This window comes from Myotis myotis, unplaced genomic scaffold (assembly GCF_014108235.1).
Source record: "Myotis myotis isolate mMyoMyo1 unplaced genomic scaffold, mMyoMyo1.p scaffold_m19_p_4, whole genome shotgun sequence".
Taxonomy (NCBI): Eukaryota; Metazoa; Chordata; class Mammalia; order Chiroptera; family Vespertilionidae; genus Myotis; species Myotis myotis.
The window spans coordinates 116,433,199-116,447,247 of NW_023416346.1; positions in this window are offsets into that span (position 1 = coordinate 116,433,199).

A 14,049-nucleotide genomic window follows, 5' to 3' on the forward strand; every position below is an offset into this window, starting at 1 on the left:
GGGATTTTTCACACATCCAGCAATTCTTTCACACAAGCTAGGTGTCCTACAATTAAACCCAATTCTGACACTCTACCTGGAGATGGCATCAACTCCCACAGGTTAAGTGTTCAGGCCTAGAAGACTGCCTCACCCTCCTTTCAGATGCTAACCACAAATGCAGGTGATTCTGACCAACCAGCTATGAATCAAAGGTAACCATGATGCCCTGTTTGGGTTACATTCATTGTCTAGAGCAGCTCACCGAGTTCAGGAAAATAATCTACATACAAGCTTACCAGTTTATTTGTTTTATTTTATTTTCTAAAATATATATTTTTTTAGTTCAGAGAGGAAGGGAGAGGGAGAGAGAGAGAAAAACAACAGTGATAATAAAGAATCATTGACCAGCTGCCTCCTGCACAGCCCCTACTGGGGGTCGAACCTACAACCCAGGTATGTGCTCTGACTGGGAATTGAACCCTGACCTCCTGGTTCATAGGTCAACACTCAACTACTGAGTCACGCTGGTCAGGCCTAGCTTACCAGTTTATTACAAAGGATGCCAATGAACAGCCAGGTGAGAAAATACATAGTGTGAGGTCTTAAGCACAAGAGTTTCTTTCCATCCCCATGAGTTTGGGGTATCCCAGCATATAGATGTGTTCTTGTAAATCAACCCAAAGCTCTCCAAACCCAGTCCTTTTTGGTTTTTATGAAGGCTTCATTGGCCAATGATGACTTATTCAACTTTCAGTCCTCTCCCATCCCAGGAGGTCATGAGATGGGGCTGAAAGTTCTAACCTTTTAATCAAGCTGTTGGTTCCCCTGGTAACCCAACCCCCATCCTTGGGGGCCTTCTCAAAGTCACCATTAACATAAAATCAGGTGCAGCTTAAAGGGACTTGTTATGAATAATCCAGGTACATATCTAGAATCAGATCAAATCAGGTCAGATGTACCTGTGTGAGCTCTGTGTTAGAAATGGAAACTAGAAAATACAGAGGGAGAGTTGATTGTTTTTACCAAAGAGCATATAATGCAGTTTTATCATTCAGGTAGATGGGTATCCATCAGCGGTTCTCAACCTGTGGGTCATGAACAATGAAAATACATGCTGCATATCAGATATTTACATTATGATTCATAACAGTAGCAAAATTATAGTTATGAAGTAGCAACAAAAATGATTTTATGGTTGGGGGTCACCACAACATGAGGAACTGTATTAAAGGGTTTCGGCATTAGGAAGGTTGAGAACCACTGCAGGTAGAGCTGAAGGGACAGCTGGGGAAAGGAAGGACAATTCTAAGTCATGTAGCAATTAAGAAGAAAAGATAATTTTGTGCTAGTCATTTCAAAAAGCTCCATGGAGGAAATGGGACATGCCATATATTGGGCTTTAGATCAAGAGGCAGCCAGGCAATGATTCAAAAACCAACAACAACAAAAACAAGAAAACCTAACAGAAAAATATGTTATTAAATAAAGATTAATCAAAATTCTTATACCATTAGAATAATACCTCTCAGACCACAAACAAACATTAAGTTCAATCCCATCACACACCTGGAAATGCATGCTCTTTGATGATTTATAGTCTCTTAGTTTAGATGCCCAAGGATTTCTTCCTATTATGAAATATTTACCCCATGAATCAGAAGTGAGAATTAAGAATATTTTAAGGAAGATAGACAAGTGACGAACCAAAAGCTATATGACTTTCCCAAGGTCACCTAAGTTTAACTCTCCCTTCTCCTTTTATCCTACTACCTATTTGATTCCAAAAAAGCAGGACTGCCCATATTTCCCGCCTTCAGGACGTAGAATCATATAAATGAGGAGAGCATACCATCTTCCAAGAACCATGAATAGAATTTGCAATGAAGTTGACCCTCATACCAATATTAGACTTTATCATGCACCAAAGAACCTGCTATTCCCTGTCCACATTTGAAAAAATAATAAAGTAAAATCTAAAATTTTATAGTTATAGCTTTGAGCCAGTGGCTTTCCTTTCTTTTTTTTCATATATATGTATTTAATTGATTTCAGAGAGGAAGGGAGAGGGAGAGAGAGATAGAAACATCAATGATGAAAGAGAATCGTTGATCAGCTGCCTCCTGCATGCCCCACACTGGGGATCTAGCCTGCAACCTGGGCATGTGCCCTGACCAGGAATGGAACCATGACTTCTTGGTTCATAGGTGGATGCTCAACCACTTAGCCCTGCCAGCCAGGCAGTAGTTTCCCTTTCTCATTTTCTTATATAAAAAAATTTAATCTTCAATATTTAGATCCCCCTCGAACAGATCTGCACTTTGAGCATATTATTTTTTACAGAAAGGCTATGGTGTGATATAAATAAGCAATAGGCCATAAAACAAATTTTTCGACCTCCTTTTGTGTCTGCAGGGCTGGGAAGAGGCAGGCAGTGTGGGCTGAGTAACGGAAGTATAGGAGAAAAACCTGGGATCTTATTCACCAGAATGTCTCCTCCCTGTGTGAAAATCCCACTCCTAGCAGAGAATAGAGCTCCACTTTAGAAACTTCTGAAAGCCAAAGCTTTCAAGCTAATATTGCTTCAAGGCCCATCACTCTGCTGGAGGTGGCAGTACCTTAATTTATCACTGTCAAGCAGGCAAATTTCTTTCGGGTCTGCTTATTGTTGTTCTGTTCCGCTGTTGCTGGACACACCAGCTTGCTAATACAACAAGCATGCTGGAGATGAAATTCAGGGACACCAGGCAGAGCTCATTACTCTGACCGCCTGCTGTGTTAACTGTCCCAGCAAGAGTGATGTGACTCAGGTAAGAATATTTGATAGGCCACAGGCTGTCCAAACATTTATGTGGTCTTTGCACGCTGCTACTGATGAGCAGATATCTGTTTCTCTGACACTGAACATTGAATTTGAAGCATTAATTCATATATATGAAATGCTTTATCCTTCTTCCTATTAGAGAACCCAAATCAATCTTTCAGTGCATAGGGAGAACTGAAGTTTGAGCACAGAGGATTTCTCTCCAGAAGCTTCCATAGAGATTCCCTTGTGGTTGTGCCAAAAGACCTCTGTAGAAAATTCCACATGAGATTTTTAGGGTTGTTCACCCACAACTAATTCAAGGGAGTGTGGATTTGTTATGACACAAGCACAGTAAAAAGCATTAGCTCTGCCCAGCTAGCATGATTCAGTGGTTGAGCATCAACCTATGACCCAGGAGGTTACCGTTAATTCCTGGTCAGGGCACATGCCCAGGTTGTGGGCTCAATCCCCAGTGGGGGGCATACAGGAGGCAGCTGATCAATTAGCTGAACAATTATTCTCTCTCATCATTGATGTTTCTATCTCTCTCTCACTCTCCCTTCCTCTCTGATATATAGTATATAGTATATAGTATATAGTATATAGTATATAGTATATAGTATATAGTATATAGTATATAGTATATAGTATATAGTATATATAATATATATAAATATATATATACATATATATACTTTAAATCATTAGCTCCAAGTTCTCCCTATTATGAATATATTTTTCCCTGTGCTATGCAATCTTCTAGCTCTTGTTTTGATTTGAGAGTTTTTCACCACTGAACAGAACAAGAACAAGATTTTTGTGCCATTTCCTGAAAGGCTATGGGGAAAATAATACTTAACTCTGACACATGATGTAGGAGTGAGCAGTTAAAGGTTGACAGAAGCCAATATTTACAATGTTATTTAGAAATGATAGGACACTTAGAAAACCTTCCAAAACCTTTATAATAACTCTCTTCCAAAGGTCCTTGCTATGAGATCAGCTTGTAGTTGGGAACTGCCTTACAAAAAGACATCCAGTGCTTGGAAAATGGTATCAAACATTCAAAACTTCCCCTGCAACCATCCGAAGAGGGAGGTGGGCCCGGCCCACATTGTTTAGTGGTTGAGCGTTGACTTATGAACCATCCTATATACTGGGAGGTCACAGTTTGATTCCTGGCTGGGCCATATGTCCGGGTTGCAGGCTCGATCCCCGTCTGGGGCGTGCAGGAGGCAGCTAGTCAATGATTCTCTCTCATCACTGATTTTTCTCTCTCTCTCCCTCTCCCTTCCTCTCTAAAATCAATTTAAAAAAATTTTAAACCAAAAAGAGAGTCTCTATGCTGAGGCCCACACTCAGGAAAACTGTCCCTCAAGAATCAGGGCCAGACAAGGGGACGTTGTTAGGACATCGAATTCCATAGGAATATTTCAGCACCCTTGTGAGGATACAAGTCAGTGGGATTTGGGTTTACAGGGACCAATGTTTAAGGTCATTGCAGTTTATGTTGTGTCTGCTATTTTCTTTTCCTTACTACAGATTTGCTTCTTTCCATTGCCGTCTGCTTCCATCCTTATGTTTCTATTTCTATTCCAATCACCTAGAGTGGACTATTTGCTTCATTTGCATTCCAAATGACTTCTAGAGTACTTCTTTCTCTATAGACTCTTCTTTTAAAATCCCTTCTCCCTTCGTTTCCTTGATGTTACCCTTTCTGAGTTTTCCTGCTTCTCCTCCCCTAGCTACTCCTTCCCTATCCCCTTTACCCACCCCTAGGGTCATTCATAGTCTCTCTCCTCACCCCCTACACCAGTGTTTCAAACCTGGCTGCCCAGTAAAATCTTCTGGTGAGATTTTTCAATTCTGATGCCCACATACACTCCAGAGCAGTTAAACCAGAATCTCTGAGGTGGAATGCGGGCAATGGAATTTTTTTATTATTTTTTTATTCAGCTATAATTTACATACCATGAAATGTACAAATCTTTGATATAATTTGGCAAATGTATACACCTGTGTAAACCACATCCCTGTCACAATTTAAAACATTTCTGGCCTGGCTGGCACAGCTCAGTGGTTGAGCATCGACCTAGGACCTAAGTCACAGTTCAATTCCCAGTCAGGACACATACCCAGGTTGCGGCTCAATCCCCAGTGTGGGGCATGCAGGAGGCAGCTGATCCATGATTCTTATCATTGATGTTTCTATCTCTCTCTCCCTCTCCCTTCCTCTCTGAAATCAATAAAAATATTTTTTAAAAATTTTGCTGGCACCCCAGAAAATTCCCCCAAATTCCTATACAATCAATCCTCACCCCACCTTCTAACAACAGTAACCAGAGTTTTGATTTTTACCACCATGGTTTAATTTTGCCTCTTCTAGAACTTCGTATGAATGAAATCACTTAGTAACCTTTTATGTCTGGCTTCCCTTAATTAACATCGTGTTTTTGAGGCCCATCTATGATATAGCACATATTAGCAGTTTGTTCCTTTGTATTGCTGAGTGGTAATTCCTTGTATGTGAAGGGGTTCAGAACAGGTCTCCCCCAAGATCAGCCTCTAGTGATCTCTCCCTCTTCAGGAATCCTCCAGTGACAATAAGTAAATATAAAAAGTAATGTTTTAGTCCATTCAGGTTGCTATAACAAAATTCCAGACTGGATAACTTATAAACAACAGACACTGATTTCTTACAGTTCTGAAGATTGGAAGCCCAAGATCAGGGTGTCAACTTGTTAGAGTGAAGGCCCCTTGTAATGAAGGGGGATATATATATATATATATATATATATATATATATATATATATATATATATATATATTTAAATTGATTTCAGAGAGGAAGAGAAAGGGAGAGAAAGATGGAAACATCAATGATGAGAGAATCATTGATCAGCTGCACACTGCATGCCCCCTACTGGGGATTGAGCCCACAACCCGGGCACGTGTCCTTGACCGGAATTGAACCTGGGACCCTTCAGTATGCAGGCCGACGCTCTATCCCCTGAATGAGATGGTTAAGGGAGCTCTCTGGGGCCTTTTTATAAGAGCCATAATCCCACCTTGGGGATTAGGTTTCAACATATGAACTTTGGGGACACATTTAGACCACGGCAAGTAATTTCATTCATAATGGTTTAATGATCTACTTATTTTACTTAATTGTCTTGTGTGTTCATTTTTTCTTATTTAATTAAAAGATAAATTAAGATAGGGTTCTTGTCCTATTCCTCCATCAAATCCCATAGAGCATCTCATTGGTATTTATTGCTGGAAGAGGCAAGACAGAGGAGAAAGGAAATGAATATTAATTTAAAAGTTCCTATTTGTCAGATACCTTGGGATTTTCTTCAAAGAGAGCAACTTATTTAATACTGACAATCGTTCCAGGAGGTATCATTATTAAACTGACTTGAGTGGTGACACTCAAAGAATGGTCCTGGAACCAGCAGCAGCAGCAGCAACTGGCCACTTGTTAGAAATGCGGATTTTTAGACCTCACCCTAGAACCACTAAATCAGAACTCTGTGAGTAGAGCCCAGTATCTTTGTCTTTCTGTGTGTGTGTTTTTATTTTAATATATTTTTATTGATTTCAGAGAGGAAGGGAAAGAAAGAAAGAGACAGAAACATCAATGATAACAGAGAATCATGGATCGGCTGCCTCCTGCATGCCCCACACTGGGGATTGAGCCCACAACCCTGATGCTCAACCACTGAGCCATGCAAGCTGGGCAGCAATCTTTGTTTTAACAAGCCCCCCAAGGTATTGTGATGCACACTAAATTTTGACATCACTGAATTAGAGTTTGAATAAATTAACCAAAATTAACTAACTTGTTAGCAGCAGAGCTTGTCAGTCTGAGACCAAAAGCCATTCTCGTAATATGACATCATAATGTTTCCTTGACCAAGTAATATGCCCTTCTGGATAATATCTAGAAGCCTGAGTAGATCCCATTTATTTTTCATTTTAGGACTCTTGAGTAACATTTTCATGGGCAAAAGAGTGACTTTAAAAAATTTTGTCTTCCCCGAAATGACTGTAGCTGTAGAAATTATTACAATACACGGAGTTCGTACTGCCCTAGCTGGGTTGGCTCAGTGGATAGAGCGTTGGCTCTTGGACTGAAGGGTCCTGGGTTTGATCCCGGTCAAGGGCATGTACCTCGGTTTCAGGCTTGATCCCTGACCCTGTGAGGGTGCATGCGGGAAGGCAACCAATCCATGTGTCTCTCTCACATCTATGTTTCTCTCTGTCTCTCCCCTTCCCTTTCATTCTCTCTAAAAGTCAACGGAAAAATATCGTCAGGTGAGGATTAACAAAAACAAAACAAAACAAAAAAAAACAACTCTTTTTTTCAATGAAGAAGTTCATATTGCTTCTGTTTACATAAATTTGGATTTCCAGGAGGGCAGAAGTGCTCAATTACTAAGAAAATTGGAATTGAGTATCTATTCTAAACCTTGTGTTTCAGGTAGTGTACATAAATTGGCATCAAAATAATATAATGATTATTTTAAAACAATAAATTAAATACTAAAGGGGGACTTAATTTCCATATTAGTCAAATATTCCCTAGTAAATGGTACACACTGCCTGAGCTTTTAATGGGCACAGCACTCTCACTTGCCTTAATCATTAGATGAAGGAAAATAATCTATCTCCACTAATCAAGTTCTATAGCTTTGCCATTCTCTTAGAAAAAAGAGACTCTATAGCCCCAAAGGTCTCCTCAGAGAGCCCACCAGAAAAGCTTTACTCACAAGCCAGAAGTCTTGAATCATCTTTCCAACACATGGAAAGTGATAAGGGAGACAATGTCTTATTGTCAATTTCATACTTTTAAAAAAATCATTGTTTATTTTACAATGATAAGATCAGGTTGAGCCCTAACCAGTTTGGCTCAGTGGATAGAGCATCAGCCTGCGGACTGAAGGCCTGAGGTTCAATTCTGGTCAAGGGCATGTACCTTGGTTGCGGGCACATCCCTAGTAGGGGGTGTGCAGGAGGCAGCTGATCCATTTTTCTCTCTCATCGATGTTTCTAACTCTCTATCTCTTTCCCTTCCTCTCTGTAAAAAAAATCAATAAAAAATATATATTTTTTAAAAAAAGATCAAGTTGGCCGAAACCGGTTTGGCTCAGTGGATAGAGCGTCGGCCTGCGGACTGAAAGGTCCCAGGTTCGATTCCGGTCAAGGGCATGTGCCTTGGTTGCGGGCACACCCCCAGTGGGGAGTGTGCAGGAGGCAGCTGGTCGATGTTTCTCTCTCATCGATGTTTCTAGCTCTCTATCTCTCTCCTTTTCTCTCTGTAAAAACTCAATAAAATATATTTTAAAAAAAAAAAGATCAAGTTGATATTTTATTAGAATCTAAAAAAGATATTATGCTACAACAAAAAGGCCCATTGTTTTACATATATAATATTTTCAACAATAAAATTTTTAAAGGTCCATTTGTTTATTCTATAAGATCTGTTCTGTGAGCTTTTTTATTTACATGTAAAAAATATATGATTGTTTTCCATATAAGTTGTTATTAAAAATCAATTTAAGATCATAGCAGTTATGTCGAACCATCCATGCTAGGTAAGCCTTTATAATAATGGCCACTGTAGACAAGACTTCTAAATGTACTACCTCTTGCCTGGCTGGTGTGACTCAGTGATTGAGCATCGATCTATGAACCAGGAGGTCACAGTTCGATTCCATTCCTGATCAGGGCACAGATATCTTGGGATTTCCTTTATAGAGAGCAACTTATTTAATGCTGATATTAATATTTGATTCCCAGTGTGGGGCATGCAGAAGGCAGCTGATCAATGATTCCCTCTCATCATTGATGTTTCTATCTCTCTCTCCCTCTCCCTTCCTCTCTGAAATCAATAAAAATATTTTAAATATTTTTTAAATGTAAATAAATAAATATGCTGCCTCTTAATAGACCCAACTGAACATCATAATGGAATGAATAATTGTCAAAGATGGAAGGGACCATAAAGATCAATTAGTCAAACTCTCTTATTTTATAAGTGATGAATTTGAAGTCCTGAAAATGAAGGTGACTTCTGGACATTATCAATGGCACCAGGACCCAGAATCCAAGTTTCCTGACTCTTACCTAGTTCAGCTCATTTTACAATGCACTCTAGAATTCACTGAAATTCATTACTTCCTTGCCTGGTTCAGAAGTTTTAAAAGGAACTCACTCAAATTAGTAAAGTAGGGTTAAATAAACTTCCTCAATTTGATTTATCTTTTCAGTGATGAAGAGATGGAGGGAGTAGAATATTATTCCCTAGTCCCCAAGTTTCTCCAAAGTAAAGAGAATTTTCACTCTACTCCACAGTGGGAAAGAAAAAGGAAGAAATCTACTCAGCTTCTTCCTTCATACTCTCAGCCATGCTTCCCCAAGAGAAGGAGGGTTCTTATTGAAGTAACAGGACTGGGAGATACATGTGGGCTTGGGTTCTTCCAGGCTTGCTTCTTTCAAAAATTCCCATCCTCAGGACACATAAGTATGTCATTTTTAGCAATTTAAACAGATACTGTTGCCTTAATTTACCTAACTCAATTTAATTTATCTATCTTTCCGTTAGTAAAGAAGCTGATTAACAACTCTCTCAAATTTCAATAATAAGATTGTTCTCCCATTGAAAAGTCAGCTACAACAACAATTACTCCTACAATAAAACTTGATTCCCGATGGATATTTAAAAAAGAAACTCTAGGTACCATAGGTATAGAAGACAAAACTTAAAAGCATTTAGATGGTAATATAGAGACTATCTTCATAATATCAGGGTAAGGAGGGATTCTTGTAAATAAATCTATAAAATCACAAAGAGCACTAACGAAAGAAAACAACTGATTAAAGGGACTACATTAAAAGTATGAACTCGTGTTCATCAAAAGACACAATAAAAAGAGGTAAAAGATAATCCACACATTTTATATCAAAGGACTGATATCCAGAATATATATAAAAAGAAAACTTCCATGAGCCAGTAAAAAAAAAAAAAAAAAAAAAAAAAAAAAAAAAAAAAAAAAAAAAAAAAGGAAAATTATCTAAGGACATTAACACTTTATAAAATATGAAACCCAAATGGCAAAGAATCCTAAGAAAGATGCTCATCTTTGTTACTAATTAGGAAAATGTCAGTTTAAACCACAGTGAGTTGCTAATTAAATACTCAGCAGACCAGCAAAATTTAGAAATCTAACATTACCAAAAACTGGGAAGGAAATTGAACAATGGAAACTCTCATTCACTTACCAATGAGTGCTTCCATTTTAAAGTACAACCACATTGAGAAGTGGTTCATCATTACCTAGCAAACTTAGAGATGTGTCTTGTGCAAAACATGATCACAAATCCTTCCTAGTCTTGTAGGCATGCCCCTTTTGTAATGTGACTTTGCAGAAAGAGGTAATCTGGGGCCATTTCATTCTAGATGAGCTTCCGGATGACTGCAGCCACATGAATGAGCCCAGGAGAAACCAGCAAAAGAATTGCCAGCCCAGCCAGCACTGTTCAGTGGTTGAGCATCAACCTATGAACCAGGAGGTCATGGTTCGGTTCCTGGTCAGTGCACATGCCCAGGTTGTGGGCTCCATTCCCAGTGTGGGGCATGCAGGAAGCAGCCTGTCAATGATTCTCTCTCATTACTAATATTTCTATCTCTCCCTCTCCCTCCCTCTCTGAAATCAATAAATATATATATATTTTTTTTTAAAAAAATTGCCTACCTTAACTCAGCCTAAATTGCTGACTCACAGAATTTGAGTAAATAAAATGGTGGCTGCTTAGAGTCAATATGTTTATGTTGGCTTGTTACACAGAAACAGATAACTGATTCATTGTTCATATCCTTTCACTCAGTTTTGTATCTTAGAGAAACTCCCATGAGAAACACAAATGTACCCCCAAATATATACAAGAACATTCATAGAAGCATTGTTCATAATAGTCCCAAACTGGAAAAAAAATCAAATTTTCATCAACAGAAAAATAGATCAATAAGTTATGCTATATTTATAACAAAATAATCTACAGCTTTATAATTAGACTTGACCTGTGCCTGTTTTATAAACTCTCCTGTATATATGATATATTTCACAAATTTTTAGAATGGAACAGTCATCTCTATATTTGGTGAAATAGGTGAGCAATTTCATTTTCAGGAGCAATCAATATAGCAGAAACACGGATGTCCAAATATCACTAACACCTTAAGATGGCTCATAAATTAACTTCAGTAAAGACAGATGAGGCTGATTTACCAGGAAGGGAAAAGATTGATTTAATAGAATTTGTCACCTACCTTGACGTAAGGCCAAGTATGGCATCCCCCAGGTTTTTGACCTCTGGCACAATTGTTTACATAATTAATATACCTGGTGGCAAGGATAAGAGTCAGTTTGGCTTACAGAACAAATGCTCAAAGGCAAAGCAGATGATTCAACCTTGCCCCCTCCCTGCAGGTGAGAACAGAAGGCAAAAAGGAGATGCCATGCTTCTTTGTCACCCCAAAAATCTAAATCCTCTGAGAATTAAACTATGAAATTAACACATAACAGATTAAATAGAGTACATATCTTCAGAGTCACTATTGCAGTTTGGATCATTGTTCCCAATTCTTCACTCCTCCCTCTCTTAGCATTTACATCTATGGTGTTTTCAGTTTAACGCCCCCTTTGAGAAGAGTATACTTCCCCACTCTATTGATGCTGAGCTCAGAAATGTGATTTTATTTAGTCGATGGAGTGCGGGGAAAATGATAGTGTGACAGCTCCAAGCTGAGACCTTAAGAAATATGTTTCTGCTTGCTTTTCTGTGCTTCCATGATTTGCCATTAGAAAATATACTCCAAGCAGTCATGGCCCCAGAAGACCGGAGGAATAGACCTGTACCTGACCAGAACCCAGGTGTCCATCCTGGCCCAGCCAAGTTCAACCTGGATCAGCTGAATCACTGCTAACCTACAGACCTAGGAGCCTGAAAATGAATGTTTGTTGCTGTAACCACAGAGATTTTCAAGTTGTTTGTTTCACAGTAAAAATTCATTAATATAGTCATCTTGAAGAAACAATATCTCTCAGGCTAATGTCTATCAGAATGGGGTGGGTGGTCAGCCACAGAAACATGGAAAAGAGAAACCTGTAAGGCAAATGTACCTATTCAAGAACTACCCAGAGGTGAGGTAAACCATACCCAATGACATACCTCTCTGATATGTGTGGCAGGCATATATTTAACAGAGAAGTTGTCATAAACATTAAACATTCATATTATGTAATCAACTCTTTATGTTCTGATCCCATACTCACCACAGGACTTCGTGATTGGAATTTGGTTTCACATATAGCTTGCCTACAGGGACAGAATATGCTGGTTGTCAGAATAGTTAAATAATATGACATATGTAAATAAAGATGTTCAGAGCCTTGAACACAGCAGAGCTCAGTAAGTTCTAGTCTCTGTTATGTCCTTCCCAAAGCCCTGTAGATCCCTCTGCCAAAGGAAGACAATATTTCCCACTGTCTGTATAAGGAACTAGTTCTTGCTAAGACTCAACACCAGATTTTATCCTTCTTCACATGAGTCCTGTTTAAACAAAGGTCAAATGACTTTCCTAGAACCATATCTTTAGTGCATGCTTTGATCCTTAGAGAGAAGACTTTCACTAAGAAACATGGGCATACTTCCAGCATCTACAACTGCACATGCTAATGAGGATTACAGGTAATACAAGTACAGACTGTCCCCAACTTGACTTTTAATGATCTGACTTACAATTTTTGATGTTACGATGGTATGAAAGTGTGGGGGAAGAAGAAACTTGTCTCTACCTTCAGCTGGTTTAATAATCAAATAGACATGAGACAGATTAACAAGAGAAAATGACCAAATTTAATTATATACATATGGGGACCCCACATACATGGGAGCCAGAGACCCCCACATACATGATAGATTCAATGACAGAAAGGGAAAGTATGGTATATATGACATCCTGAGCTAAGGATGAGGTAAGACTCCTTGGAGCTTCAGTGTGTGTGTGTGTGGGGGGGGGAGAGCGGGGGGGAGGAGTCATACACAGAATGATAAGAGCAGATATTCAGCAATTCAAAGTTTGCCCAGTCCTAGAAATAGATAAAAAAAGGTTCTCTCCAATAATCTATTGTTATGGGCAAGGTCCCTAATTTAAACTTTTTCTAGGTAGTAAGCAACAGAAGTTTCTCTTGAGAGCCACAGGGTCTTGGTTGCCTTTAGCTAAAAACCATCTGCACACCATAAAGACACATCTTGGGGTGACTCGTTTTGAGCCCCTACAAAATCAATATGCATTCAGTAGAACCATACTTCAAATTTTGAATCTTGGTGTTTCCTGGGTTTGCAATATGCAATATGATACTCTCATGATGCTGGGCTGCAGCAGTGAGCCCCAGCTCCCAGTCAGCCACATGATCACAAGGGTAAATAACCAGTACTCTACAGTGCAGTCATTGTGTTAAATGATTTGCCCAACCATAGGTTAATGTGAGTGTTCTGAACATGGTTAAGGTAAGCTAAGATAAGCTATGATGTTCCACCGGTTGGGTATATTAAATGCATTTTTGACTTACGATATTTTCAACTCATAATGGATTTATTGGTCATAACCCCATTGTAAGTCAATTAGCATCTGTAGGTCTGAAACCAAACCCACAGCTTCCCAAATGACTTATGAGATTCTCCCTCCTTATTTAATAAAATGATTTCATTAAGCCTGGGACTCCATTCTCTAAAAATGTTAATTTCAACAATCCACCTATGGCCTAAGCCTTTTTCTATCATTCACCTTTAATTTTTGTCAAAATAAATGAGTTGTAAAAAGTCATAAAAACTGCAGATTTCTAGTTCCAAAATATACAATGTAGGTAACAGTTTTATGACCTTATGGTGCCCAAGTAAAAATTCATAAACTGATTAATAAAGCCTCAAATTAGAGCTTAAAGCCTTAGTTTTATTTTACATAATACTGATTTTTATTTGCAGTATATTTGCTTAGCCCTCATTATAATTCATATCTAGGAGAGAGAAAATACTTCCATTATATGTGTATGAAACCTACAACTCAGGGACACTAAATGAATCCATCTCAGAATTGCTGTGATGTCATAGATAAAATCCAGAACTGAGATACTCTTTAACATGACTAAATCACTCCCTGGTGCTCTTCTGAAATTTAATTGCTTGGGGATAATATTGTG